This window comes from Rutidosis leptorrhynchoides, chromosome 6 (assembly GCF_046630445.1).
Source record: "Rutidosis leptorrhynchoides isolate AG116_Rl617_1_P2 chromosome 6, CSIRO_AGI_Rlap_v1, whole genome shotgun sequence".
Classification (NCBI taxonomy): Eukaryota; Viridiplantae; Streptophyta; class Magnoliopsida; order Asterales; family Asteraceae; genus Rutidosis; species Rutidosis leptorrhynchoides.
In genome coordinates this window covers 154,365,222-154,383,145 of record NC_092338.1, presented here as the reverse complement: position 1 = coordinate 154,383,145, position 17,924 = coordinate 154,365,222, and positions in this window count along the sequence as shown.

The window sequence follows — 17,924 nt, the reverse complement described above, 5'->3', positions numbered from 1 at the left end:
ATATAGTAGATAATATACTTTTATATATAAATCTCTTTTATTTGAACAAATTTTAATAATTATAATACTGTTAAAGTAAAGATAATAATGTTAATACTTAGATATAGAAATGATAAAATGATAGTTTTACTAATAATGATTCTTTTAATAATAATATAGTTGTAAAAATAATAGTTTTTAATAATAACAATACTAATAACGATAATATCAGTATTTTTAATATAATGAATAATTTAATAATAATGATGATAAAAATAACAATTTTGATATTAATACTTAATATTTAATAATAATAATTATAACAACCTTTTTACGAATGGTAATCCTAATAATAATACTTTTGTTAATAATAATAATACGTCTAAAATGATACTAATACTAATATTTACGAAAATAATAATAATTTGTATTATTTCCATAATAATAATAATAATAATAATAATAATAATAATAATAATAATAATAATAATAATAATAATAATAAACATATTCGTGATAATGGTATTAAAGCTTTAAATTTAATAGTAATATCATAATTAATAATTAATACTTATAATAATAATAATAATAGATATATTACTCATAATTATGATAATAATAATAATAATAACAATTATAATACTTGTAAAAATAACAATAACTAATAATAATAATAGTAATAATAACAACAATCATAATTAATAAAAATAACATCATCAATAATAATAATAATAATAATAATAATAATAATAATAATAATAATAATAATAATAATAATAATAATAATAATAATAATAATAATAATAATAATAATAATAATAATAATAATAATAATAATAATAATAATAATAAATAATGAGAGTAACTACCTCATAAAGCCCTTTCTAAAAAAATGGCCACTGCAAGACTCGAACTCAAGACCTCTCGCTCACCTAAACACTCACTAAACCAATCATCTGTTTCTTCTTTCTGTTAGTATACCAGAAGTAATAAATATAATCTGTATTTCTGTTTTCCTATTTCTTTATCTCCTTCTCTGATTAAATTTCGACCAGGAACCTAGTTTTTCTTTAACAGCTATCTCAGAGTGGATTTAGGATTTTTAAACGTATCATATATATTGATAATTGATGATTGAGATTCATCAAAACAGAAAAGAATAAAAATAAAGCTGAGAAGCTTAAACCCGTTATCAAAACTCAACTTCAATCTCGAATTTAAAGGTGTTTTTAGATCATGATTTCTAAAGGAAAAAGCTTCTAAATCGTTATTAGAAACTAACGAGATCATCAATTTGATTTAAAATATCAAAATGACAAAAAATTTATGATGAACAAAAGTTTGACTTTTTAATAACAATGCTTTGACTCTGAAATTAAGGATCGATATAACGAATTGAAATCTGAGACTTTACAGAAACACTCACTAGATGATTTCTCACAAGACTGCATTCATAGATTTTTAATTCTATTTCGAAATCAGGTTGTTGGTATTTTCACTCAAGAACAGAGAACGGGTCTGTTCTTTGTTTCTTTCTTTTGATTTTCGATTAGCATTGTTTATCACCACTTATATAATCGATAATGATGAATGATTGAAATAGTTTAAACGTTTGTTATTTAGTATATGTGGTCGACAAGGAATCTGTACTCAGAAGAAGAAGGACAATAAAAACAGATAAAAAAATAAAAGATAAATTTGATGTGGATTGCTAACAAGAATTTTTGTGTCTATCTGATTGATTCTGAATTTTTTTCAAGATTATGGACAAGAGAAGATTCTTGGATTGTGATGTTAAACAAAATACATATTTATCTGCATATTTATATAAATCTGTATTTATATACATATATATATATAATATATACATTATGTGTATGTATTTATATATGTATACTTGTATTTCGTATATGCATATGTATTTAAGTATATATCTGCATTTGTATCATTATATATCGTTATCTATATATATTTATTTGTATAACATTTATATATAGAAACAAAATAATATTCTTTATATTAGTATTTCATATTAATTTTATTAGTAATAATGAAACTAATACTAATAATAGAAATAAGAATGATAATAATATCAATAATATTAATAATTAATAATAAAAATTATTTTTATAATAATCAAAATTACTAATAATAATAAGAATAATGACAAAAGTAATAATAATTTGAAATAACGGCAATAATACTAATAATAATAATACAAATAATACTTAATAATGATATTACCAATAATAACTTTTAATCATATTAATTAAAATGATGATATTATTAACAATCATAATATTATTAATAATCATGATAATTAATTGAATGTTAATCCAAATAATGATACAATAACAATAATAAAATAATTTACATGTATCACATGTATCACATTTCATATACTATTTTACATTTTAATTTAAGTGATTAAAGTATACTTTATTAATTTTTTTAAAATACTTTATATATACTTATACTTATATTTGTATATATATATATATATATATATATATATATATATATATATATATATATATATATACATATTTATATCTTTTATATATATACTCCAACATACATATTGTGATAATTATTTACAGAATTCATATATATATTTATATATATAGCTTCATTTTAAATTATAACTTAATTATTTTGTATCTAATTTTATGTAGTTATTTCTTATATTTAAATTATATTTTATTATTCCCCATTTATCATATATATATTTACATTTATATTTATATATATATATATATACATATTTATTTACACACTATTGTTCGTGAATCGTCGAAAATGGTCGAAGTCAAATGAATGCACAAAAATAGTTCAAAAATTTTGAGACGCAACATAATAGACTTTGCTTATCGTGTCAGAAACATATATAGATTAAGTTTAAATTTGGTCGGAAATCTCCAGGTCGTCACAACGTAGACGCAACGGAGACGATAAACACTAGATTGACCTCACGAGCATACCCATGAACCATACCCATCACCTCCATAGCTATAACCCATAATTTCCTTAGTCCTATCCCACTCGTAAAACCCATGTTGCAACAACTCGTGCGTACCCATCGTCGTAGTACTTTATGTATAAATACTAATAATAATAATAATATCTAATACTCCTAACAATAATAATAATAATAATAATAATAATAATAATAATAATAATAATAATAATAATAATAATAATAATAATAATAATAATAATAATAATAATAATAATAATATAAATATAAATATATACGGAGTAATATAGATAGATATGTGATATGTGTGTGTAAACTGACTCAAAACCGATTGAATTTAAAGACTTCTCCTGACATCTATCCTCATGCGATCGCATGGGATATGTATGGGGAACCCATGCGATCGCATGAGCCCCCAAGACAGCTGACATCCATTGTTTTACTCTGCCGACACTCTTAATTATTATTATATATAATTAATTATTTTATTTATATAATTATTTATATACTATATTATATTTGCGTATATGGTAAAAATGTAATTTTTACCCAAATGACACGGACGTTGTCACTCGACTCAAGTACCACTTTCGGTTTATCGAACGCACTTTCGTACATTTAGAAAACTAGATTTTTACGTTACGCGACGTGTACCCTTATCGAAATATAGTCTTAAATCATTAACAAACAATATTACACAAAGTGTAACTTATGCATTTGAGTGTTGTGGTTATTTGCTTCTATAAATCAAAGTCTTGTTTGTTTATTAAAATACGTTTAATAATATCGAAACGTTTTAAATTATACATTAACGCGTTTGTAAAATATATATATATATATATATATATATATATATATATATATATATATATATATATATATATTCTTACTTAAAATATAATTTTGTATATCTCATATATAATTGAAATATCTATCTAATTATATTTCAAAGTTCAAAATGTTTAAGTAACAGAAATATCATGTCATATCACGTTTTACGTTTTTGAAACAATATATATATATATATATATAAAATTTATAATACAAGCTTTAATTAGTTCCTTAAAACTTGTGAACAATTTATCTTATAAGACGTTTCACTAATAAAGTTCTTTAAAAAAAAATGTTTTTGTACATTTGAAACAATATTAAATAAATATGAAAACTTTGTTTTCCAAAACTAAGTATTTTTAAGAATTATTTTACTAAAAAGTTATATTAGTAGAGGTTGTTATATCGTAAAACATTTTAGAGAAATAAAATTAAATATACTTTTCATAGGTTTCAAGTTCTTAACGTTTGTTGGTGCAATGTGATATAACGTCTAAAGGTTAGATAAACATATAAAATCATTTTAATGTAAAACGTTAATTTACTTAACTTGTCGATATCCATCTTCTAAGTTATCAATATTCTATAATCTTACTTCCACGTTTATTAATATACAAGTTTAATAGTTTATCTTATCAAAAGTCACGAGATAATTATTGTAAAGGATAAATTGAAAATCAAACGGGAATCTCCACTAACCCTTGTCTAGTTCCCGTTAATTGACACTTTTGTTTTTTCTAATAAATCACTTTACCATTGTCATACCCCGTCCTAATCCATCTGGACGAAGTCACCAACATCTGGTTCCATTGCGATGATCGACTCCAAATAATGTCTTTGCAATGAGCAAATGCACAGCGGAAGATTTCTTTCATACCTGAGAATAAATATGCTTTCAAGTGTCAACCAAAAGGTTGGTGAGTTCATAGGTTTATCATAAAATAATAAAATTCATCATTTTGATAGACCACAAGATTTAAATCCTGCATGGTACAAATGGGCCCGAATCCTATACCCACCTGTAATGTACATGCGATATCTTTTAAATACAGTACACCTTTCTCGTGTACGAAATCATCTTTCATAAATCTTAGTAACCGTACACATATCTCGTGCACAAAAATAACAGACACATAACCTGTATATAAAATCATTCTTTCGATACATAACATTCACTTTTCATTGCTTTCATAGCTTGGCTTGGTAACCGACCTTAACATATAATGCGCATAATAATATCCCCAAAACAGAACATCTCGTCTGTATAATAATCATTTAAACTTCGAAGTACTAAACACCACGCCCACTAGCCCTTCCGTCTAGTGAACATTCTGGGTGGGGGTGTTAAACCCGGTAGCTACCTTTAGGATTCGCGTCAATTATGCGTGCACTAATTCTCAAAATTAGTGATGTTCCCTAATTCTTTGGTTACCAAGCAATAATAATCAGGGGAAAAATATTCATATCAATTGTGGCAATTATCACGTCCACATAATTCAATGGTGGCAATTATCACGTCCACATAATTCATTCGAGGAATGTTTTACTTGTGTCTATCTCGTCAAACATTTATAAAAGCATTTCATGTATTCGCAGTTCAAAATGTATTTCAAAAGCATTTAATAAAGCATTTGTAAAAGTAGCGCATGTATTCTCAGTCCCAAAAATGTAAAGAGTAAAAGGGAATCAAATGAACTCACAATACTGTATTTCGTAGTAAAAATACACATGACGTCATTGAACAAGTGTAGGGTTGGCCTCAGATTCACGAACCTATATCAATTATGTATATTAACACATATAATAACATCTAACAAGTTTATATATTAATAATTTACATATCATATTACTAAATAAGTTATATTTATCCTATATACTTTAAGTAGTAATTATTTATTTCTATGATACATTTATTAATATTAATGTAGTAAATACTTGTTATAGTAGTTTCAAAAATATAATATTTATCATTTATCATAATCATAATCTATTAAAAATAGAAGTTTATTTCAAAATTCATATATGATAAGAATATACATATTTATTTTATTAATATATTTTATATATAGCTTACTTAATATCATTTTAATAATAAAAACTTAGTAGTATGTAATATTAATATATTTGTAAAGTATTTTTGTAAAATAATATTTATTTGTAATAATAACAATAATAGTGATAAAAATAATGATAGTAATAATAATAAGAGTAATAAATAATACAACCTCATAAGAAAAGCTTCAAAAATAGAAATAAACTGCCACTGCCTGGACTCGAACTCGAGACCTCTCGTTCCCTAATCACACCCTAAAACCATCACTCTGTCTGTTTGTTTTTGATTAAACTCGTATTCTATATTTATTTAACCCCATCGTTTTCTGTTTCATCTTCTTAATAAAAGCATAACATCATTAACATAAATATATAACATCACCTTTTACCATTTTACATCATCATCATTTTCTAATCATAACACCACTATCACTAATCATCATCTTAATCATAAATTTAACATCATCGATATCATATCATTCTCGTCATCATCATACTCCATCATCTATAATCATCTTCAATTATTATCTGTACTCGTTGCAGTCTAATAGGATGAATCACGAACCAATTAACAGAAACATAGCAGCCAAATTAGATACTAAAACAAACCCACTAGTCCTCCTGAGATAGAGTAATACCGGCCCAACAAACTAAGGAAAAAATATGGAACACGTCCCCTTGATGTACATAGGATTCGAAAAAAAATATGAAAGTCATTCTCCACTAGTTAACTTTTTCAATATTTAATTCTCCATGTGTCCCTCATTCTGTATTCTTTAATTATTATACTTATTTCAACAACTCATCACCATTATTATATATATACCACCATCTTTGTTTATATTGATATAGAAATGGGATTGGGAATAATTTCATTCCCTTTCGTTGCTGCAACAGAAGACAGAAGACGAGTAAGATGCGTGTAATTGTAGGTTCAGCAGATATAGCAGCTCAAGGGTGATCGAATAGTGATGTCCGATGGGTTTACAAAGAAGATGTTCAAGAAAGGAGGAGGAGAGAGAGAAGAGAGAGAATGGTGGTTTAATTAGTTGTAAACCGAAGAGAAGCAAGAAGTTGTTAAATGGGTTTCTAATGGTGATCATGAAGCTGGAAAACAGTAGTCGTTGGACTCAATTGATGATGGTGGTTTGGTGTTTAGATGATCTGTTGGAGAGAGTATGCTGAGTAAATGTTGCAGCCGAGACTGTTGTTCGAGCAGAAGCATATTGCATCAAATTAGTAATATAAAATGATTATGCTTGTGGTGGAATTGGATTATGAAAATAAGCAGAAGATCGAGACTGTAATAGCACAGTAGGTGGCTCGATGGTATTGTTGTTGTACACGATCGTAAAAAAAAAAAATTAGTACATAGCAATGGTAATATAATCGAGGTTTATGTGGCTATTTGGTGACAGTTTAGTGTGGCGAATGTTGTGGTTCACGGTGGTAGAAGGTGGTAGTTTGTGGTCGGAGATAGTGGTCGTAAATATGATAAAGGTTGCCGAAGTAATAGAGAAGAAGGTATGTTTGGTTTATGTTCTTGATCGACCGAAACCAAGAGGAAGAAGAGAGATATTGTATCGAGCTATTTTAATCTGTAATTTTGTTTAATTCTTCAACTGACGTGATTGTAAAAGATAAATGATAATGATATTGGAAGATTTTATTAATTGGTATCACTAAGCTCCATTATATAATGAAAGTGTGTCTCGACATATATTCACGGGTGTAGCATAAGTACAAGAACAAAAAAAAAATTAACTTGATTATGAAAGAAATTGAATCCAATGTATCTGCTGTAATTGTTTTTACGTTTAATCTAATTAATAAACAGGTATAAATATATTAATATCGTTAATAATATTAAAACTAATAAAATAAAAATACTAATATTAATAGAAGTAATAATAATAAGAATATCAAATAATACTTAGAATAATACTAATAATAATGATATTTAATAATAATGATAATAATAACATTATTAATAATACTAATAAAAATACTAATTTTAGTAATATTAATATCATTAGATGATAATAATAATATTAATAATAATAATGATAATATAGCAAATTAAACACATCAAATTTCATATTTATATCATAATATTATTGTTACGGAAAGTTATATTATAACAACTATATTTTAACTTGTATTATATATATATATATATATATATATATATATATATATATATATATATATATATATATATATATATATATATATATATATATATATATATATATATATATATGTATGTATATTATTACTTATTTATTATTCATATAATCTATCATATAATAACTTTTATTGAATATTTATTATTTAAGATTTATATATATTACAATATAATAGAAATCATATATATTTATACATTGCTTCACTTTAATAACAACTTAATGATTCTGTATTATTTTACATTTTTAATTCAATCGATTGAAGAGTATTTTATTAGTTCAAAATACTATATATACACTTATATTTATATTTATATATACGTATATATACAAAACAATTGTTCGTGAATCGTCGGGAATAGTCAAATGGTAATTGAATATATGAACATAGTTCCAAAATTTTCGAGACTCAATATTACAGACTTTGCTTATCGTGTCGGAAACATATAAAAATCAAGTTTAAATTTGGTCGGAAATTCCCGGGTCGTCACAGTACGTACCCGTTAAAGAAATTTCGTCCCAAAATTTGAGTGTGGTCGTCATGGTTAACCATAAAAGTGTTTTCATGAAGAATATAAGTTGATAAATAAAGTTTTATCATTATTTATTAGTATAGATAAAACGATTCGATTATGTGAAGCGTACGAGTGAAGCTGTCACAAAAGATTGAGATAGAGATTTAACTTTTGACGTAGTCACGTTTGCATTTAGAAAATAAGGTGCGTCTTAACTTTTGACGTTGCCTTGGTTGAATTTCGGAATTCAAGGGATTTAAAGAAAATCTTCAAAATCTAAAAGATTTGATCCTTCGGCGAATAAGGAAATTAATATCTCTATAATTAAATACGGTGATCTACCTCGATTACTCTGTCTGATATTTCCATTATAAATTAAGCTCTTTTGTTCCATTATTCTCACCATTCCTATACTTTCTTTCTTAGTTCTTACATCCAAAAGATTGTACAAATGCTTAATCCCGTTCTAATCCTTGATATTTTCCTAATTATCATTTCTGTCATCCTTCTTTTCGATCTTCCTCCAGAAGAATCTGTTTACTTCTACTATTACCTTGAGATGATACTATTCTTAATTATACCATGTCTTTATATTGCTATTCGTTTTAATATCCACGGTTTGTAATCTCCGTGTTGTTATTGGGCTTTATATTTTCTCTTATATTTTGGAGCTCTTTTGCCTTTTTATTCTCTTTTCGACCTCTAGTAAAGAGAGTAATGGTCCAGAATTCGTAAGTATGGAGTTTCGAATGAACTTAATGTTCTAAACGAGAAAGAACGTAATAGCATGATTTGATTTGTCAAATTACCAGAATCACTGAGAATAGAACTATCAAGAATATATTTTCTTGATATGTTCAGAAGTTAATCAGAATGAAAGAGTTACGTAATATGACACATGATGACGTTATAATCTGTGATTCATCATGTTCCATTTAGAAACTCAGCATGACTTACTGTAATATAATCACGTTGATCAAGTGTCATTATATTATACTAACTCATGCATCAGTTCCCAATATTACTTCAATAACATTCATATTTTAAGCTCGAAAGTTTACAGAATAAAGAAACTAACAGTTTCTATATGATGTAACACTGATATCACGAATAAATTAATGATTTCAGATAAGAATAGTTATAAAAATATCTTCAGAAATATGAAGGATATTTATAATGAAAGATACGATGATATCTTGGAATTTCTAATACCGAAGGATGGTGAAGAAAATTTTCCGCAAGATTTTAACATGACTTCGGAGCAAGATATTCTCTAAAGATTTCAACGGATCCAGAATTACCTGGATTCTTTGAATATTGGGTATGGTCCTTGTATTTTAAAATGTCCCGTTCATATTGATTATAAACGTTCCATATTAATTGATTTCGTTGCGAGGTTTTGACCTCTATATTAGACGTTTTTCAAAGACTGCATTCATTTTTAAAACAACCATAACCTTTATTTTATCAATAAAGGTTATAAAAGCATTACGTAGATTATCAAATAATGTTAATCTAAAATATACTGTTTACACATGACCATTACATAATGGTTTACAATAGAAATATATTACATCGACATATGTTTCTTGAATGCAGTTTTTACATAATATCATACAAACATGGACTCCAAATCTTGTCCTTATATTAGTATGCAACAGCGGAAGCTCTTAGTATTCACCTGAGAATAAACATGCTTTAAACGTCAACAAAAATGTTGGTGAGTTATAGGTTTAACCTATATATATCAAATCGTAACAATAGACCACAAGATTTCATATTTCAATACACATCCCATACATAGAGATAAGAATTATTCATATGGTGAACACCTGGTAACCGACATTAACAAGATGCATATATAAGAATATCCCCATCATTCCAGGACACCCTTAGGATATGATATAAATTTTGAAGTACTAAAGCATCCGGTACTTTGGATGAGGTTTGTAAGGCCCAATGGATCTATCTTTAGGATTCACGTCAATTAGGGTGTCTGTTCCCTAATTCTTAGATTACCAGACTTAATAAAAAGGGGCATATTCGATTTCGATAATTCAACCATAGAATGTAGTTTCACGTACTTGTGTTTATTTTGTAAATCATTTATAAAACCTGCATGTATTCTCATCCCAAAAATATTAGATTTTAAAAGTGGGACTATAACTCACTTTCACAGATATTTCCTTCCTCGGAAATAAGACTTGGCCACGGATCGATTCACGAACCTATACAAATATGTACATATATATCAAAGTATGATCAAAATATAATTACAACCATTTTTAATATGTTTTAAAGATTTGAGTGTATTAAGTCAGCTGTCCTCGTTAGTAACCTACAACTAGTTGTCCACAGTTAGATGTACAGAAATAAATCGATATATATTATCTTGAATCAATCCACGACCCAGTGTATACACGTCTCAGGCTAAATCACAACTCAAAGTATATATATTTTTGGAATCAACCTCAACCCTGTATAGCTAACTCCAACATTACTGCATATAGAGTGTCTATGGTTGTTCCAAATAATATATATACATGGGTCGATATGATATGTCAAAACATTTGCATACGTGTCTATGGTATCCCAAGATTACATAATATATTAGAATACATTTATAATACAATATAAGTTAGCTAGGATATGATTTGTATAGATTTGTTAAACATTTCCCGTAGCTAAAAAGATCAAAAATATCCAATCCTTTTTTACCCATAACTTCTTCACTTTAAATCCGTTTTGAGTGAATCAAATTGCTATGGTTTCATATTGAACTCTAATTTAAGAATCCAAACAGAAAAAGTATAGGTTTATAGTCAGAAATTTAAGTTACATGTCAATTACTAAAGAGGTAGTCATTTCCGTCGAAAGAACGACATCTTGATGACCATTTTGAAAAACATACTTTCATTTTGAGTTTAACCAAGATTTTTAGATATAGTTTCATGTTCATATGAAAAATCATTTTTCCAGAAGAACAACTTTTAAATCAAAGTTTATCATAGTTTTTAATTATTCAAACCAAAACAGCCCCCGGTTTCACTACGACGGCGTATATCCGATTTTATGCTGTTCATCGTGTTTCCAGGTTTTAAATCATTAAGTTAGCATATCATATAGATATAGAACATGTGTTTAGTTGATTTTAAAAGTCAAGTTAGAAGGATTAACTTTTTTTTGCGAACAAGTTTAGAATTAACTAAGCTATATTCTAGTGATTACAAGTTTAAACCTTCGAATAAGATAGCTTTATATGTATGAATCGAATGGTGTTATGAACATCATTACTACCTCAAGTTTTCTGGATAAAACTACTGGAAATGAAAAAAATGGATCTAGCTTTAAAGGATCCTTAGATGGCTTGAAAGTTCTTGAAGCAGAATCATGACACGAAAACAGTCCAAGTAAGATTTTCACTCAAAATAAGATTGTTATAGTTGTAGAAATTGAATCAAAGTTTGAATATGAATATTACCTTGAATTAGAAAGATAAACTACTGTAAATAACAAAGGTTCCTTGATCTTAGATGATTACTTGGAATGGATTAGAAAGCTTGGAAGTAGACTTGCAAACATGGAAGTATTCTTGATTTTTATGAAACTATACTTATGGAATTTATGAAGAACACTTAGAACTTGAAGATGGAACTTGAGAGAGATCAATTAGATGAATAAAATTGAAGAATGAAAGTGTTTGTAGGTATTTTTAGTCGTTGGTATATGGATTAGATATAAAGGATATGTAATTTTGTTTTCATGTAAATAAGTCATGAATGATTACTAATATTTTTGTAATTTTATGAGATATTTCATGCTAGTTGCCAAATAATGGTTCCCACATGTGTTAGGTGACTCACATGGGCTGCTAAGAACTGATCATTGGAGTGTATATACCAATAGTACATACATCTAAAAGCTGTGTATTGTACGAGGACGAATACGGGTGCATACGAGTAGAATTGTTGATGAAACTGAACGAGGATGTAATTGTAAGCATTTTTGTTAAGTAGAAGTACTTTGATATGTGTCTTGAAGTCTTTCAAAACTTTAAGAATACATATCAAAACACAACATTTATATACATTCTAATGGAGTCGTTAAGTCTTCGTTAGTCGTTACATGTAAGTGTTGTTTTGAAACCTTTAAGTTAACGATCTCAATTAATGTTGTTAACCCAATGTTTATTATATCAAATGAGATGTTAAATTATTATGTTATCATGATATTATGATGTATGAATATCTCTTAATATGATATATACATTAAAATATCGTTACAATGATAATCGTTACATATAAGTCTCGTTTCGTAATTCTTGAGTTAGTAGCCTTGTTTTTACATATGTAGTTCATTGTTAACACACTTAATGATATATTTAAATATCATTTTATCATGTTAAATATAGTGTATCAATATCTTAATATGATACATATGTATTTAGTAGATGTTATCATAACGATAATCGTTATATATATCATTTCGAGTTTCTTAACTTAGTAATTTCATTTCTTATGTATATCACCCATTGTTAATATACTTAGTGAGATACTTACTCCTCATAATCTCATTTCAACCATATATATATATATGTTTATATATACCACAATATGTAGTTTTTACAAATTTGTAACGTTCGTGAATCGCCGGTCAACTTGGGTGATCAATTGTCTATATAAAACTTATTTCATTTAATCAAGTCTTAACAAGTTTGATTGCTTAACACGTTGGAAACATTTAGTCATGTAAATATCAATCTCAATTAATATATATAAACATGGAAAAGTTCGGGTCACTACAGTACCTACCCGTTAAATAAATTTCGTCCCGAAATTTTAAGCTGTTGAAGGTGTTGACGAATCTTCTGGAAATAGATGCGGGTATTTCTTCTTCATCTGATCTTCACGCTCCCAGGTGAACTCGGCTCCTCTACGAGCACTCCATCGAACCTTAACAATCGGTATCTTGTTTTGCTTAAGTCTCTTAACCTCACGATCCATTATTTCGACGGGTTCTTCAATTTCAAACTCTATATCTTTTCTTTTACTGTCTGTGTAGCTCTTTTGTCGACTCTGGGCGGTTTTCAATCGTTGTTGAATTTGGATGATTTTCTCGGTAGTTTCTTGTATTATCTCCGGACCCGTAATCTGTCTATCCCCCACTTCATTCCAACAAATCGGAGACCTGCACTTTCTATCATAAAGTGCCTCAAACGGCGCCATCTCAATACTAGAATGATAACTGTTGTTGTAGGAAAATTCTGCTAATGGTAGGTGTCGATCCCAACTGTTTCCGAAATCAATAACTGTAACGACCCGGATTTTTCCGATCGTTTTACACTTATAAGATTAATATTTACATAAATTAAACCTTACCAACATGATAAGCAATCTAAATTGTTGAGATTTATGTTTTTGAAAAGAGTTTTACACAACGTTTGACCGTCCAATTTGACCGATGATATCACGAACTATATAACATACGATAATTATACGTTTGTGTATATATATGTATTTATATATATTCAACATGATCTAAGAATGTTTTAACATCCCATTGTGTATTAATAACAATGAGTTATAAGTATATTTTGAAACTACTAACTTAAGTTTTCAAAATGATAACTATATGTAACGTTTTTCTAAATAAATACTTATAACCTATAATATTTATACATGCATTGTATAGATATGTATTTTATCACTTTTAAAGGGCTTACATACATAAAACAATATAAGTATATTTACAAAAGATAGCTATATTTGAATCCTCGTTCCGTTTTCTCAAAGATTTCTATACGTACACCTAGGGTATAGGTACCCGTATCATACCCATCTTCTAGATGTATTTACTATTGGTATATACACATCAAATCAACCTTTTTAATTAGCCATGTTATTGCCTTATGTATAAGGTAATTGGAATTTGGAAGTTTGTTGACTAATTTCACAAGATTACAACATAAAAATTTGTCCTTGTTTTTACCATTCATGTTTTTAAAGGCTCTCCATCATTTCATTTTTAGCTCATCATCTCACTTCCAAATTACTCTCTAAAAACACCTACTTACAAGTCATAAGGAACCCATAACCATTCAGCTAGTATCCATGAAGATCTAGCCATAAAAACAACACTTAAATACCATAAGAAAATCCTTCCAAAAACACTTCAAAAATTCTTCCAAATTTACAAGTTTACTTCCAACCTTTTGATCCAACTCCACCACTCTTTTGGTTCTAGGATTTTACTCATCTTTTACAGCAATCTTGTCCAAGTAACTTGAGGTAGTAACCTTGTTCATAATTTTATTCGATTCATATTTATATAGCTATCTTATTTTGTGATATAAAATTTTAACAACAAGAACATAGTTTGAATGATTTCAAATTTGTTCGCAAACTAAATAGATCCTTCTAACTTAACTTTTAAAATACTTCAAGACTTGTAATATATCATAATGATATGCTAATTTAACAAGATACAACTTGTTTTTACAAAGAACACCTTAAAACTGAATCTATGTCGTCGGAGTGTAACCGGAGGCTGTTTTGGGTTGGATAATTAAAAACCATCTTGAACTTTGAATTAGAAGTTCATGTTCTGGAAAAATGATATTTCTTATGAATATGTTAACACATAAAAATTTCATGGTTTAATTCAAAGTATAAGTATTTTTAGAAAAATGACCATTAAATGTTGTTTTTATGACAAAAATGATTACTTTCATAAGATTCACCTAGAGTTTGGACTATAACCTGTGATTCCGAATGTAAACCAAGGTATTTACAGTTCATATTCTTAAATTTGACTCGATCCAAGGAAGTGGCAAGTTGAATCAACAAAAACGGAGTTGTAACGAAGAAACTACGACTAAAATAAGATCGGGTATCCAAAGCTTGTTTAACAACGAAAATAATTGGAGAAAAATTAAATAAATCATATCTTTCCTAATTAATATGATATTTCATATATATTTACTCATGATTTAATTTTATATATTTCAGGACCACCCGTAAACAACACGAGAAGATTAATCATAAGACCTCATGTACGTACGCAACACGTCATTTGACAACACGGTACTTTATGTACGCAACACGTCATTTGACAACACGGTACCGTGGGTCAAGATTAATTCCGATCAACATGAATACGATGGGGTCTTTATTTTTTTTTAGCAACTAATTGTGGACTACTAACATCGGACTGCTAGCTACGGACTAAGAAATTATTAAAAGTATATATATGAAACGTTTATTTCTTAAAAAGAAAATATGTTGATATATCATATATATGGTTAGGTTCGTGATATCTATCGGAGACCAAGTCGAGTTAAATACCTTCAAGACAAAAGTGAGTATATAGTCCCACTTTTAAACTCTAAATATTTCGGGATGAGAATACATGCATTTTATGATTTACGTTATGGACACAAGTGATTAAAAATATATATTCTACGTTGAGTTGTACCACTGGCATACTTCCCTGTAACTTGGTAACTACTATTTACATGAGGTATTGTAAACGCGAATCCTGTTGATAGATCTATCGGGCCTGACAACCCCAACCGGACTGGACGACCAGTATTCAACGGTTGCACAGTACTTCGTTTCGGTGACTACACTTGGTACGGTGTAGTAAGATTTCATAATAAAGGGAATATGCGACGTTGATTAAATGTTAAGTATGGTTATCAAGTGCTCAACAACTTAGAATATTTTTATTGAAACGTTTATATATGAAATCTTGTGGTCTATATTTATAACGCTGCCGGCATTAAACCTATATCTCACCAACTTTATGTTGACGTTTTAAGCATGTTTATTCTCAGGTGATAACTAAAAGCTTCCGCTACAACATGTTGAATTTAAGCAAGATCTTGAGTATGCATATTTGTGTCAAAAATAAAACTGCATATCGGAGGATTTGTAATGTAAAATATGTTGGAGGTCGTATTGTTATTATCACATGTAAAGTTTGTAAGTCTAAGATTATCGCTAAACGATAATCATTATTAAGTTGTTTAAACCTTGTATTTGTAATAAAAGCTATGGTTTGTATTGTAAAAACAAATGCAGTTTTTGAAAAATGTCGCATATAGAGGTCAATACCTCGCGATGAAATCATATGTTATTGTATTCGTCCTTATGGTTAAGGTCGGGTCGTCTCATGTGGTATCAGAGCATTGGTCTTAGAGAACCAGAAAATTTGCATTAGTGTGTCTTATCGAGTTTGTTAGGATGCATTAGTGAGTCTGGACTTTGACCGTGTTTGATTTTGAAAAAAATATTGCTTATCATTGTTGGTTAAAAATTAATATGTAAATATTATGTGATACTAATTTACTAGTTTTTATGTGATAGATGTCTGGCTTAGAACTTGTTATCACATTCAGCGACTCCGAACCAGAATCTTCAGATGGTGTTCCAGTCATTAACCTATCCGATGATGAAAACGACACCTTTGGGGAAGACTCACAAGTTCCGGATGAATCAATTGAAGAGGAAATGGAAAGTGATCCTGAGGAGGAAGAAATACAGGAAATTACGAAAGACAAGTTCGAACGAGGAAGGAAACGAAAGGCTACTGAAATGGAAAATCAAAATCCCGAGTCTAGAGAGGATGTTGTGGCACCAACTCCACCAGATACTTCCACACCTATTCCCGCTATTCCTATTAGTTCTATCCCGACATCCAGTTCTTCGGTTCCTCAGCCAAAATGCAGGGAGACAACCAGGATAACCTTTAAGCGATTTCTTTGAACACAAACGCTTTGGGTTAAATGATGCGCTGTTGTTTTAAACCATGGGATCATATAATGTTGTGTATAATATTACTAGTGTGGTTTGCTTAATGTTTGATGTAAGATAAGCATATGTAAAATAGTGAAGTGTGAAATGCAATAATTTTCCATGGTTAAGTATTATTTGGGTGGTAGTAAATGATTTTCGTACTAAGCTATTAAGTATGAACTTTAACGGGTAGGTACTACCCTAGATATAATTATAAAACGCTAATAAGAAGAAAAGGCTTTTATAATAATAACTGGTTCATATTATTAATAAGCTACGATGTACTGTAAATACATACTACATCTATAATATTCCATGTGAATAATTATTTTTTTTCATTCTTATTGAAGATTATGGCGCGATTGAACCGAATGACGGAACAAGAAATCCAGGAACTCATCAATCAGCGAGTGAACGACAGAATGTTATGGGTTGAGGCTGCAAGAGGTGCTACAGTTAACCCAAATCCTCATGTGGGGTGCACTTACAAAACTTTTCAAGGTTGCAAACCCTCATCATTCAGTGGAACAGAAGGACCGGTCGGTTTAACCCGGTGGATCAAAAAGATTGAGTCTGTGTTTAAAATCAG